The sequence below is a fragment of the Cupressus sempervirens genome, chromosome 7 (genome assembly GCF_028749045.1).
Source record: "Cupressus sempervirens isolate cs-2001-9-10 chromosome 7, ASM2874904v1, whole genome shotgun sequence".
NCBI lineage: Eukaryota > Viridiplantae > Streptophyta > Pinopsida > Cupressales > Cupressaceae > Cupressus > Cupressus sempervirens.
The window spans coordinates 196428698-196439656 of record NC_143124.1 but is presented as its reverse complement, the minus strand read 5'-3'; positions in this window follow the sequence as shown (position 1 = coordinate 196439656).

Below are 10959 nucleotides of genomic sequence, written 5' to 3'. Positions count from 1 at the left end.
TATGGATGAGTTAGATATGGAATTATTGATCTCAAAGAATGCAAGAGTAATGTTGACTTCCAATTTATGGATAGAAGTAGGACTTGTAAATGGTGCTCTAGGTTTTGTTCATGATATTATGTACAAGCCAAAAACCATGCCACAAAAATTACCCTTGTATGTATTGGTGAAATTTGACACTTACTCTAGGTTCCCATTCAATGAAGAAGAACCAAAAATAGTTCCAATATATCTAGTACAAGGAGGTTGTACAACTCAAATACCTTTGTGATTGGCTTGGGCATTAAAAATACACAAATCTTGAGGTTTAACACTTGGAAAAAAAACAATTGATATAGGTCCAACCGAGAGAACATGAGAGAAATTTGTTGCAATTTCTCATGTAAAATCATTACAAGGATTGAGGATAATGCCACCATTTTCTTATGATCACTATGAGAAAATGAAAAAGGGAAAACAAGTTGAACGAAGAAAAGTAGAAGAAATAAGGCTTAGAGAAATAGAAAATATGTCATAAAACATTTTTCTTTAATATTACAATACCTTCGATTGCAATAGGTACATTTTTTTTTGTAATGGGATTGTAAAATCATTTGTAAATAGTTCTTCTATGAATATATAATTTGGATCATTTACTCAAATGTTATATGTGTTATTTTTCTTGGAAGGACTAGAAAAAATATATTTTATCATTCTTTGATATTAATACCATTTAAATTGCAAATTATAATGTTTTTTAAAAGAACATATTTTGAATTATTATTTTTTAATTATTCCACGTCAATGTTATATTTGTGGCTATCTAACTTTAATAACACATTGTAAAATCTCCAATATATAATATGGTTCACTCTCTATATTTGTAAAATCATTTGTAAATAGTTCTTCAATGAATATAAAATATGGATCATTTACTGAGATGTTATATGAGTTCTTTTTCTTAGAGGGACTAGAAAAAAATATTCTATTATTCTTTGATATTGGTACCAGTTAAATTGCAAATTATAATATTTTTTAAAAGAACATATTTTGAATTATTTCTATTTAATTATTCCACTTGACAATACTCTTTTAGGTTTTTAATAAATATTTTATTTGGATTTCATTCTCTTTTACATAGTCATTTTATTTTGTTTTCTTTCTTTTAGATATTTCAAAAATAAAAATGTTAAGGCAAAGAACAATTAGAACTGATGATTTCTATGAGTATGTTGATCTTAGAAGAATTCATAGTGAAGAAAGAGAAAAATATTTATCTTCAAAAAGAAATCTTTTGGAAGGAGGTTTTCTTAGATTTCATCCTCCAGCTCTTTGAAATTTCAACCTTTCTATAGAGATCCTATTTTTGAAGAATTGGTTTGTTGTGAGGAGTGTGATCCCACCAAATTGTACTTTGTTCTTGTAGAGATCTATCTAGAACAAGCTCATTACCCCACAGATTCAAATGAAAATGGTTCCCATTGGTTGAAAACAATGTTTCAAGGTCTACAAATTAGTACTTCAGGTCTAGAGAAATTTCACTATCATGGCCAAATTTTTCATATACAATTTGTTGGATTACATGACACACCTTGGAATCGGCATGTGGTTGACAGATGGGGGCCTTAGCGCATCTTTTTAAATCTTCCATTTCCTGAAAGAACCAAAAAAATTGTAATAGAAAATATACCTACATGGACACAATCAAGCTGTGAATTTTCTATACTAAGGCATTGAAATAATGGTACTTCATCTATGAGACAAATAACCTTTTAGCACCTATACTGGCTTGATGTGTTGGATCCTGATCCACATGACTTACTTCAAAGAAACATGATTCACTATAATGAATCTTGTGATTTTGATTCAAATGATTGATTCTTGATACTATTGTAGTCAATTTCAATATCCTATCTATTAAAATAATTCCACGATGATTTCAATATTCAATCAAACAATTTCAAATAGGAAAAATTGTCATTCATATTTGCATTTAGTTTTTTTGTAACTCATATTAGAATATATATAAAAAAAATTATTTATTTCTAATTATTTAATATATCTCATTTTTTATTAACACATTTTGATAATTACAATTTATTAAAGATTTTAGATTTTTTATGAGATATTTTTAGACTTTTATATGACCATAGGCACTCTACAATGTATAAGAAGAAATTAAGAACATTGATGTATTATACTTCTATATGATGAGTTTTATTTTTATTTAAATTAAAAGTTAATATAATAATTTTTATTTATTGTGAATTATATTTTCTTTTATGTACATGATCTATATTTTTTAGGGCAACCATATATGATAAATTACATGTAATATATTTTAATTTATAACCTTTTATGTTTTTCTAGGATATAATATTAATACAATGGACTGCTCTGACAATGAGTTTGAAATCATTATGCCAAGTCCAGTGGGCTCAATGAACTCTGATGGATCCGCTCAAACTGTTATTGATAAATGTGAAAAATCTACATTGGAGAGTTGTTATAAATAGCTTCTACATTTTGAAAATGCAGTAATAGGAATTGATTTCATCTCGAATAATGAAATTCTAAGAATGAGAAATGTTATAGAAAAAGTAAGGGAGACATTTAATAGAATAGCTCTTTTTCAAGATGTTTTGGATGATGTCAAAGCTTATCACAAAGAAAATGAAGGTCGCAATACTTATCTCACCAATGATTATTTTATAAGGTCTTTACATCGACCAAATTAATTATTATTGATAAAAAGATATGATTTTATTCATGCATAACAAATTTATTCATATTATATAAAGTACTATAGAATTTAATATTATTAAGCACAATATGTTTTCTCAATAAATATGTTTTCTCTTATTCCTTTAAATTGCAAATCATAGCCCTTTTCTATAATATATGTGTTTTATAAGTTGTAATTCATTATTTTTTATTATAAATGATTGTTTCCTAGCATAATAAGATCTAGAATCAATTTTTTAAATAAAAATATTTATTTATTGATTTAACCTCATTATGTTAAAAAAATTATTATTCTTTGTTCTATTTTTGGGGTTGATTGTATTCTAATTTTTGCTTCAAAGTTTTAGATCACACTATTATCTACAAAAAATATTACTCTATAACATTTAAAAAAATAGATATATTGAATCATATATTTAGATAAATAATTTTTTAAAAATATTTTAATCATTAAACTAGATTATTATCAAATGTAAATACATATACGAAGTAAATGTTAATTATTGTAATAAAAAAATCAAAAAATGGGTTCAATATTGAGCAATACATAAAATATTATTATATAAGATTAGAGAGGGTGATCTATTAGGAGAGTGATGTGAAAAGAGGGAGTAAGAGAAAGAGTGAGTGGAAGATAAGGAGAGAGATAGTGAGTAATTATAGGGTTTAAATAAGATAGAATTGGGACAAGGTGAGAGACATGAGGTAGATAAATAAGGTAAATATGGGAAAAATATTGTGTGTGTGTGTGTGTGTGTGTGTGTGTGTGTGTGTGAGAGAGAGAACTCAAAGATGATAATTAGGGATATCTCTCAGATCTGCACATATAAGAGATATAGATAGAGAAGATATGGTAATAGGTGGGAGAAAGAGAAAGAGTGAATAGAAGGTAAGGAGATAGACTAAGTGATTATAGGTGGTAGATAAGACATAATGGGGACAAGATGAGAGACTTGAGGTAAATAAAGAAGAAAAATAGGCAAAAATATGGCAAGAGAAAGGATCTAATTAATTATTAGAGAAGTGGTAGATAAGATAGAATGGGACAAGGTAAGAGAAATTAGGTAGATAAAGAAAGTAAATAGAAGAAAATATCTGAGAGTAGGAAGAAGTGTTAGAGAGAGAGAGGGGAGGACTATAAAAGAGATTAATTAGGGGATTTAGATGTGTATGTATAACAAATAGAGATGAGGAAGATGTGGTGAAAAGAGGGAGTGAGAAAAAAAGTGAGTGAATGATAAAGAGATAGAGTGAGTAATTATAGGTGGTAGATAAGATATAATGGGGACAAGGTGGTAGATAAGATATAATGAGGTAGATAAAGGAGATAAATAAAGGGAAAATATGGTGAGAGTAGGGAGCTGATTAATTATTAGAGAAGTGGTAGATAAGATAGAATAGGAACAAGGTGAGAGACATATGCAAATAAATAAGGTAAATGGGGAGAAAATATGGTGAGAGTATTGAGAACATAAAGTTTTAGAAAGAGAGATGGGGGGAGGACTACAAAAGATATTAATTAGGGGGGTATAGATTTGTAGGTATAATAGATAGAGATAGGGAAAATGTGGTGAAAAGAGAGAGTAAGAGAAAGAGTGAGTGGAAGATAAGGAGAGATAGTGAGTAATTATAGGGCATAAATAAGATAGAATTGGGACAAGGTGACAGACATGAGGTAGATAAATAAGGTAAATATGGGAAAAATATTGTGTGTGTGTGAGAGAGAAAGAGAGAGAGAGAATTGGGACGAAGAAACATTGACATTTTTTAGTATTAAACTAAACAACTACAACCCCAAACCTACATTAAATTAAACCTATTTATCAAATTCAAAAAATTGTCTTTTACATAATATAATTATACAAGTTCATATTATAAAATTTATTTAGTAATATAATATTATATAATAAATATTAGAATCCTATTCTTTTAACATCTCTGCGGATGCTACTAGCTATATACATATTATATATTTATATAATATACATAGAGAAAGTTGAGATATATCGAGGCTTTAATTTACTCAAAACAAATATTCAAATTAAAAAATTAAAGCCTTGATATCTCTCGACTTTCTCCATATATATTATATAAATATATAATATGTATATAACTAATTTAGATTATTAGTCAAGAGGCTATTCAGTCACATAAAGACCCTTATATCTGTGAAGGATTTAAACTATTAAGAATGTATGAAATCAGTTGTATGGAGAATGTAACTAAACCGTTTCCTAACTAAATAAATAGAGTTGAGGATTTACAACATCTGTTAAAGAGAGATCATTTTGGCAACAATGTTTTCTTCGAATTTGCACCGAGTTAGAGTCATCCTTATCAACAAATCATCTTTGTCACTTTCATTCACACCATCACAAAACAATTAAAGTGGGTTCTAGGGTCAAGAAGTTACAGATACCTTGAGGAAATAATGATGATTTTCCATTTACTGGTTGTGAATAAGATTTATACATTTTCTGCTAATTTTGTTGACTTCGTTTCCATTTGTTTCAGGGAAATCAAATATTCGATGAAGAAACGATGTATTCTATTTTATTTTTTACATATTGAAATATCCTTTTATAAATCTGTATTCAATGTCACTTGTTTGTTTAATTTTTTTATGTTTTGGTGAGAATATCTTGATGGAAGTGTTTCTACCCAAACGCTTATTGAAGCTACACAAGAAAAATGAAGCTTCGGTTATTTTTATAAATTCAGTCAAGCTTCTTTTATTGGACAAAGCTTTTTCAATTAGGGCTAGTGAAGTAGTTCTGCAATAGAAACTTACAAAGTGTTCGAAGCTGTAACTAAAATTCAAAGAAAAATGAGGAAATCCTTAATTCCATTGAAGCAATTTTTTTATCCTAAGCTATAGAGCTTGTAAAGTTCCTAAACTCTTTTGAACTTAGCTATAGGGATTTTAAAAGTAACTGTTATAATAAGTCCCTCCTCTCGAAAGCAACGGTAATGGAGCCTATTGCTTCATTCAAATTAGATAAACCATTTCATAAAATGATTATGAAGTCAACTTCTGGAAACAAACCAAACATGTTGGTGAGTCAAATTCTCTCCTTTTCTTACAATCATATGTTTTTATATTTATAAATTTAATTTGGCATGAAGAAATGTACTAAATTGTTATTATTTCTCCAGTTTTTTTTTCTTGTAAATTTAGATTTCTGATGGTGTACAATAGAGATCTGAATTTGTATGAATCTAATGGAGTGTATAATTATGTATCAAGACAGTCTAATGCATAATTGTGTGAATAGTTACTTTCAGTTAATTGTTAAATTAGTTATTTCAGTTGATCATTGTTATGGTTATCTCAGTTGAACATGGTTATTTCAGTTAATTGATAGTTAAAACAGTTAATGTCATATGAAAAGGAAATTAGTTATCTATTCAATGAATCTCTTTATAAACTGTCTTTATAAATTGCTGATTGAAAATACAAGTACCAATCATCTATAAATATGATAAACTATGGAAGCAAAGGAAGTATTTGCACCAAGAGGCATGACAGATCCACAAAAGTACAGTGTTACTAGAGAGAAAAGAACATGATTTTGACCTATCTCTGATGTAGAATCAAGTTCAACCTCTAATGTCGTGACATGCAAGCCTCGGCTTGTGGGCCTAAGCAGAATTGACAGCTTCCGTTTGAAATAAATGTATGGCGTGAGAAAGACAATTATTCAAAACTCTATTCTTGAAAACACTTATCTTCAACCCTCTAAACAAAAAATTTACTCGTTTTCTAGCAGCCTTAACTTTGATACCATGTAAAATTTTGGAATAGATTTAGGTAAGAAAAAAGAAACAAAGAATTCAGAGAAATGAATCAATGGAAAATGTGGGTGATTTTTATTCCATGATCAAATTGATTATAATATGCATACTATCGCACAAAATTACTGAAGTCATTCATAAATTACTATAAATTCCAGATCAAAACAAAGAAATAGATTAGAACTAACTAATACTACGACAAACTCAAAATTCACTTTGATAAAATATTAGTCCTATTAAATATTATGTTTTGCACGATACTATTTATTTTTTATTGATTACATCTTATTTTATTTAAAACTAAAATAATAAATAAATAATATTTCTATTTAAATAAGTCTGATACAAATGCAAAATTCAAAATGTTTAATATCATTTAAAATTTTAAACAATCATTTTCTTTAAAAAAAAATCTAAAATAACTTAATTTATACATATAAATCGACCTTTGGCATTCTCTGCATTACCAGCTCTTGTTTATTCTTATATTAATATATTAGCTCATTTCTATATTAATGTACTTTCTTTTTGACAATTTCCTAAACAACACTATCAATATAGACAGTACATCATCAAAAATTTCTGCACATATTAAATCAGTTATATATGTTTGTATTCGCTAGGAGCAGACAGTGTACTTAAGGATTAAAACAGAGTTACTATTGGTATTGCAAGAATTAGCTTCATCTCATGAAATAATACATTGTATTTGTTAATTAGCTAATGGAAAAGCCAATATTGAAGCTCCTAAAATCCCTTGTTCGACAAAACTAGAACTTTTAAATCAATGCAATCTTCAGTTGATGATTTTAAATAATTACTTACAGCATATATTGTTGAATTCAACAAATAATTTACAGCTATAATTATGTATACAATGGAATAAATCAACGCAAAGTGTTCACAACTGGACAAACTTTGGGAATAAGCTAAAACATTTGACAGCCACTAACACTATCGCTTGCACTAGGGCCTCAGTTTGGGTTATTTATTTGGGTAACTGTGAAGCTGAATTGGAAGTGTTTTTATAAAAGGGAGAACTAAACCTGAATGACAACACTTAGCTAGTAGTTGTCTTCTTATGTTATTCAGAAACATTAGAAGAGCAAATAAGGAGTGCTTAAAATAATTAATTAATCTGACCCTAAAACTCATCGTCATAATTAATTAATTAATCTGCCCTTAAAACTCATCGTAATGAGTGAAAGGTGTAAAGTGAAGTGAGTTTTAATTTAAACTATATTTAAGCGAGACACACTGTGCGTAAATGAAGACTAATAACATATAACTTCTGTCAGTATCAATAATTAACCAAAGGTTATGTTCTGTCCTCCATGCGTGAACTCATAATTTGTCATGGTGGTCGGCAAAATTTTGGGGGTGCTAAAAAGGTAACAGTTTTTTTGAGTGTTAGAAACGGGCGTAGGCAACGGGAAGACCCGTTTTGCCCGTTGAAACACGAAACGATGGCCTTCCGTTACGTTTCTGGCAACATAGGACTATGAAACAATTCGAGGTTTTTAACAGAATTACATCCAGAAACATTTGAAGCATACCACAGACCGTAGAAATATTAAATACAAGGTGAAGGCAAAGATAGACAAATATACAGAAATAAAACTCATTTTATTTTCTTATTGCCTTGCCAAAATGCATTACAATAAGCCTCTATTTATAGAAGTCCGAGAACTCTCTAGAATACAACCAAACATATTACACATGCTATAACATAGAATTAAATCTGGGCGGCTTAAGTTGCCGCTGGAGCGGCTGATTGTCTCCTATTTATTATGGATGGGTAAGAGTGTGGGCTGGATGGTGGACTGTCTGTTGTGCAATTACTTTGGATGGTGGGTGGTTGCCGAAATTAATACCACCAACAGAGGGCAATTATCTAAGTTTCACATTCTAATGATTGTTTTTTAATGACAGGTAAACAATTTTGACCCAGAGCTATGATTCCGTGAGGTCACAAGCAGAGGACCTAATCCCGATCTAAACATACAACAATAGCACCCTAATAAGATTGGAACATTAATAGCAACTAAAACATTACAACTTAACCAACAGAACATGCCAATGGTAGATTACATCATGATGTATTACATACAGCAAGAATTCATAATTTCATCTGATTATGAGCTGATTTTGTACAGTTAACTGCCCATAGCAACAATTCAAAAATAGCACACAAAAACCATACAAATAACAAAGCATCCTCACAAATAATCAGCTAGAATAATTCGCCATTCTAAAAATACACTTAACCTCTTAGCATCCAAGCAAATGAAGTAAATCGAACATGAAACACATTGTCTACCGTAGACTAGTGCTGAAGATGACTTAGTCACCAAATTGATAATGATCCATCGAACATATTTCACAATTTTGTGAGTTTGAATGGAGTGCAAAGTTTTGCATGTTTTAAGTCATTTTTTTAGACTAATTATGTAGTGAGGTATAGAATGTTAAGGAAGCGTTGGATATGTAGCATTCAGATGAAGTTTTACATGATTTTATTGTTCCAGTCTTGGTTCTAGGTATCAAAGAATCTAGTTCTCAGCTATAAATAATCTAGTAACATTTTTTTGGTGGAAAGGATCTAACATTTATACATTGTGTACAATCTATCATCTTCAGGGACAGATAAGACCATTCTGCATTGTTCTTCCATATTCATTTTGGACTCAAAATAGGTAGGTCAGTTTAGAGAGATATGTATTTGTTATGATTACTCCTCACAGGCATTAAAGAAGGACATTATTGGTACATATGAAACAGAAAGAGAGCCAGATCATTACAGAAAAAAATCACTATTTCCAAATTCTTGCAATGTCATTTGCAGAAATTTTACAACCAAACATATTAGCATGTTTATGGATAATCTTTAGTAAAACTAGTCAGAAAGCCATATTTGTCTTGATATGCCAGAAAAGAAATACCAGGAGATCTGTAAGAAGAAAAAAGAAAGATCTTGCCGTTGTAGGATCTCTATTAGATTGATTCGTGAACAATTATATTGCTTTGACAAATGAAGCAGTAAGAGCACCTGAAAAAAACATTTGCTACTTACTAAAGCAAGCAGAGAAGTGCCAGGAAAGCTTGTCATGCTTTACTCCTGGCATACTATACAAGAAAAGAATCCATAAAATGATTCAATATCCTAGACATATTACAATTGTAATGCACTTTTCAATGAGATATTCATTTTGATCAAAAATGGATGTAAGTTTGATGAACAAAACAATCAAGAGGCAATTTAAGCCCATCTCGTAAGTGCGATTGAGGAAACATGCATTTTAATTGCCAAGAGCACAAGCATTGATCAATGAGCTACCAGAATTCATATCAACTTCAAATCTACTGATATGTTTGAAATGAAATCATTCCAGTTTCCTCTGTACACTTGCATATATAAAAGATCATAAATATTTTCATGTAGGAGGGAAGAATGTGTTGAGATTGAATGGAAGTATGTAGAACTCCTCATTATGGCTATCCCCTTTAAATGTTCGAAATTTAATCCACCAAGGCATTCCCCTATCCTTCTTTGCTTTGTGAACTTGTATTGTCTAGGAATACGGCAATTATTAGTGCAATTGTTGGTGCTGAAGTGAAAACCGTGTTTAGATAATCATTGAACTCCCATCACACAGACAAATTAAAGTTGCATGGTTAAACGAAATCAGACATTGAGCTAGCATACACAAGTTTTGACAAATTGGGACTAGCATGTCAAACTCACCCATGTGGCACCTGTATGAACAGGTCCATGGAAAGAATGAGGTTTAGAAGAATATTTCAACAGACCTTGAGAAATAGCCAACTTAGCTGCTTGTGCTGTAGCAAATTCATTAAAGTACTGAGAGATGAACGGTCCAAGAAACAAAGAAACTCCAGCGATGAACAGGTTACGCAGAGAGTTCATGTTTGTGAACTCTAAAAGGGAAAAGACCAATTGCCACTGAGACAGACACAAAATCAGACCATATTTAAAAAGGGATGTAAAGAACATTGATCTGGCTGATGGGATTAAAATATGATGGCTCACCAACTAGCCCGATACAATACAATGCTGCAAAAATTGGGAAAGGTATTGATGCAAAGAGGGCTCCAAATATTCCTATATTGGCAAACACAGTAACAAACGTGAGAAAAACAACAATATTACATATGGCCTTGTGCAAGCCCATCAAAAATTTAAAAATAGCTCTAGTGCTCCGTCGCCCTATCTCCAAACAAATGCACCCCCTACCTAAAACTGAAAAGAATATCATGAATCCTGCACCACTCGGTGGCCACCAACTTGAGTTACACGAAGAGTCCAACATTCTCACTGAAACAAGATGGCATGGTCTCAGGCTGTAAATTTTATCTTACGATTTCCATTTCCGCTCAATAAAATCTCTTTCAAAATCAACTCAACTCTGAAAAAAGACA